General features: G+C 40.2%; 1 pseudogene; it reads left to right on the top strand.

Annotated features, from left to right (window-relative positions):
* LOC107284266 overlaps window positions 1-559 on the top strand; it is a 2,744-nt pseudogene extending 2,185 nt beyond the window's left edge.
* The last annotated feature ends 3,856 nt before the right edge of the window (window positions 560-4,415 follow it).

Here is a 4,415-nt window from a genome sequence, read left to right as displayed (position 1 = left end):
GATGTACCAGCCAGTTCCAAAAGCCCAATACCAAGAGCCTACCATCACAGTGAAGGGACAAAAGCTGCAAGCAGTGGACCAATTTACGTATCTTGGTAGTACCCTCTCCCGTGCAGTGACAATTGACATCGAGGTCAACTGTAGAATTGCCAAGGCAAGTTCTGCATTTGGCAGACTGCGGACTAACGTGTGGGACTGCCGTGGAATAAGCCTTGCTACTAAGCTTAAAGTTTACCAGGCAGCAGTGCTAACTACCCTAATGTATGCTAGTCAGACCTGGACAGTGTACAGGAGGCATGTCAGGCAACTGAATTACTTCCACATGACTTGCCTTCGCAGAATTCTGAGGATCCGGTGGCAGGATAAGATACCAGACACAGATGTCCTCTCCAGAGCAGGCCTATCATCAGTTCACACTCTGTTGATGAAAGCCCAGATGCGCTGGGCAGGCCACGTTGTAAGGATGCCAGACCATCGCATCCCTAAACAGCTCTTCTATGGTGAGCTGTCTCAAGGAAAGTGATCGCATGGGGGACAAAAGAAGCGGTACAAAGACACGCTGAAAGCATCTCTCAAGTCCCTGGATATCGACACCATCTCTTGGGAATTTTTGGCACATGATCGACCAACATGGCGCACCCTGGTTTACCAGGGTTGCCAGACATATGAACACAGAAGGACAATCTTGGCACAAGAGAAGCAAGCACTCCGTAAAGCCAGAGCTGCAAATGCTGAAGCAATAGTGTCCACATTTCTCTGTTCAGTATGTGGCAGAACATTCCGTGCTAACATCGGTCTCATCAGCCATCTACGGACACACCGCTGATGGCCCATAATCCATAAGATGTCAAGGTCTTCATCGAAATCAATGGACGAACAACATCCTTTCTAGGCACAGCATATGTGATAATTTCAGAAAAATTGGCTTCCTTCCACATATGCTGCATGTCATCTTTTCCATGAGACTGCTGGCTCACCAATTGGACCTTTCAGACCTATTACCCCAAGGCTTGCCATCCTGTTGAAAGATTCTTATGCAAATATAACAGGGGTGGCAAAAAAAAGTGACAAGTATCATTTATCTCTTGGTTCACCATGGCTGAGATAGCCTAATCCCTCTCAAGGATGTTTCTGAAAGGAAAAATAAACTTTCTTTGGAAGGAAGAGAATCAGAGGAGCATTTAAATGCAGAAAGCATTTTCCCACTTACATAGCTCTGAGAGATGGAGCAGCAGAGTCAGCCTTTATGCAGAATTCACTGATGGGAGAGTCTTTGACCCTTGCTATGCTAAGGGGAGAAAGGAGAATAAGCAGGTGAAAAGCTGGATGTTGCTGGCTCACACACTTTGTATTCCCCGCCCCCAATTAATTATGATCTGAGATATGGCTTATAATTTAATTCTTGGTTTAGATGGCTTTGAGGTATCAGTAGTTGTATAAATATCACCTAGTTAGGATAGTCAGATTATCATAGATAACTAAAGTGCCCCAGTGGAGTTTTTTCCTCCTTAAATCATTAGAAATTCCAGAATTTGAAGAAAAACAACACCAATTTATTCTTGATTATGTGAGCAAAATCCATGAAGAGGATGTGTTCAGGAGACTGTTGTAATGCATCTAGGACAACTCCATTTCAAGAAATCCAAATATAGAACAGATTCAAGAAAAGTGAGCAGAACTGTTGTTCCAAAGAATGAGCAGAAGTCTGAGAATTAACTATCTCCTGTTGAAAAACAGATATAGTCCTCAACTTACAACGATTCATTTAGTGACCGTTCAAAGTTACAACTGCCCTGAAAAAAAGTGAATTATGACCACTGGAGCATCCCCACCATCACATGATCAAAAATCAGACACTTGGCAACTGACTCATATTTATGACGGTTGCAGTGTCCCGGAGTCATGTGATCACCTTTTGCGACTTTCTGACAAGCAAAGTCAATGGGGAAGCCAGATTCACTTAAGTACGCTATTACTAACTTAACAACAGCAGTGATTCATTTAACAACTGTGTCAAGAAAGGTCATAAAATGGGGCAAAATTCATTTAACAACTGTCACAATTAGCAACAGAAATTGTGGTCATAAGTCGAGGACTACCTGTAGTGCCATCAGAGCTTTGCCTATTTTCAAATATAATGTACAATGCATGTAGAATACAAGTGGAGCTTTGATCATACCATTTTGAGTTTTTTTAACCAAACTTGTTGGGTACCCCTAGAGGTCTTGTATATACAGTATAATACTGATTTAGAATTCTTAAACCAGTGCTGCTCAATTTGGGAAAGGGATCCAGCCTGTGGCAGACACCTTCTTGCTGAGTGAGGCTAATGAAAGAATGCAGATACATATGTCTGAATCTTTTCTTAAAACAGATCATGCCTATTCAAAGGAAAAAAATAGGCCAAAAAGAGAAAACAAAAAAATGACAGATTCATGTCTAAAATATGATGTCATTTTAATGTTCCATGAAACTATTACAATGAAATGTGCACTTTGCACATTAAAATTGTATGTTGGGAGTACGAATGGGAAAGATTACACAGTTCTGAAGTTTATTACATTTTATCTAATATCAGTCAGAAACTGAATTTCGTGGAAAAAGACAGAGGCAAGTGTCGCAATTCTGTTTAATTTAATTAAGAGGGAAAATTTGTAGCAAGTCAATTATAGAAGGAATAGCTGAATTGTAAAATTGCAATGACTTTGAATATTCTGTTACTTTTCCTTATACAAATTAATTACTTTAGATTATTAGGTCAGACTGTTGAAGAAAAGCAGGTTGAGTCTTCTGTCTAATTTACAGTAAGATTTTAGAGTGAAGGAAAGAAGATTTGCACATACTCAAAAGAGCTGCAGTATGAATTAATTAACTGCTCCCAAGGTGGCTTACAAAGCATTCAAATTTTCTTGAGATGTTTGTCATTTCAGGAATGGGCGAGGCTTCTTCCTTGACTTGGCCTTAGGGCAAACAATCTTTAAATAGTTCCTGAAGTGAATAGGAAAGTGTTATTGATATTAACATGTCACCACTGCCATGGAGGCACAGTGCTCAGATTGGAGTATTGCAGGCTAATTCTGCTGACTGCCAGAAGTTTGATCCTGTCCGGCTCAAGGGTGACTCAGCCTTCCATCCTTCCAAGATAGGTAAAATGAGGAGCAATAGGCTGACTCTGTAAAATGCTTAGAGAGGACTGTAAAGCACTATGAAGCAGTATATAAGTTTTAGTGCTATTGGTATTGCTATAGAGTAGCTTTCCCCAACCTAGTACCCATCAGATGTATTTTGACTAAAATTTCCAGAATTCCCAAGTTACCAATGATACTCCAGCATGATATTTAAAACAGACTGAGAAAATGAGTAACAGCATTTACAGATCATCATCCTCAGTCCTGCTTCATTTAGTGTCAGGATTCAGACAAGGAGAATGGGAGGCCTACCAAGGAATACCAAGAACCTGATCTAGGACTTCTGGGCTCTAGTAATTTTTGCAAAGCGAGCAATAGACACTACTCTGTCCTGAACCCAGCAGACCTTGACCTAGATCAGGGTCCTCCTCTACTTTGTCCTCAAGAACACCATCAACTGAAAGTGGGAAGTTAGAAAATAGGGGTTTAGGTTCTAAGATCCATTATAAAGCAAGGTAGCAGTCAGGAAAGACTTACAGCTTTTATGATCTCAAAATAGTTTAACAATTACTAATAAAATAAGAAGTTTATATGGTGTGGCAAGAATCCAGAGAAAGAAATGTTTTGGAAATATTAAAAAGGCAGAATATATTTCCCCAAAGAATTTTAAAGGCAGAAACCACCACCACCCCAGTCTCTCTGCCCCAGACAGAAACCAGGTCTGCAGAAATGCAGATGTGATAATCTTGTCAGAAAGATTGGAGTCAGGAAACTGGGATTAGAAAGAAAAATCCCTAGAATCACTAATCACACTAAAAATCCAACAGTCATCAGCCCCAGCCCCAGGGAAGCAGGATATGACCTTTGGGACATAATAGGATTAACCCACCACCATCAGAATACCAGAAAGGCACACTCAGACTCAGGTCAAAGTTCATGCCACAGGAACAACTCCAAACAAAAGTTCAAGAAGGTATAAAAATCCACCACTCTCTACTTCATGTGGTCAGTTTTTTTCCAGAGCCATCTTTCTTACTGGCTCTCCTCTTCAATAAACTACAACCTTCTTTCTAAAGCAGCCTCCATGTTGTTTATTCCCGGCTTGGACAGGAGCCTGATGAAGATTTTTTTCCCTACAATGGTAAACACAGTGATTTCATATTTGTGTCCCTTTTAAACCTCCTTTCTCTCCATTTCTAAGTCATTGTATCTTTCTTATCTTATTTCCTATAATTAGACTTCAGTTTTTAATCTTGAAACGTGATCATTCTCTATACATGTCAACAT

Source organism: Protobothrops mucrosquamatus, unplaced genomic scaffold, assembly GCF_001527695.2.
Source record: "Protobothrops mucrosquamatus isolate PMUCROS unplaced genomic scaffold, P.Mucros_1.0 scaffold78, whole genome shotgun sequence".
NCBI classification, from domain to species: Eukaryota; Metazoa; Chordata; class Lepidosauria; order Squamata; family Viperidae; genus Protobothrops; species Protobothrops mucrosquamatus.
Note: the sequence above shows the minus strand (reverse complement) of the source record. Positions and strands in the feature narration are given on the sequence as shown.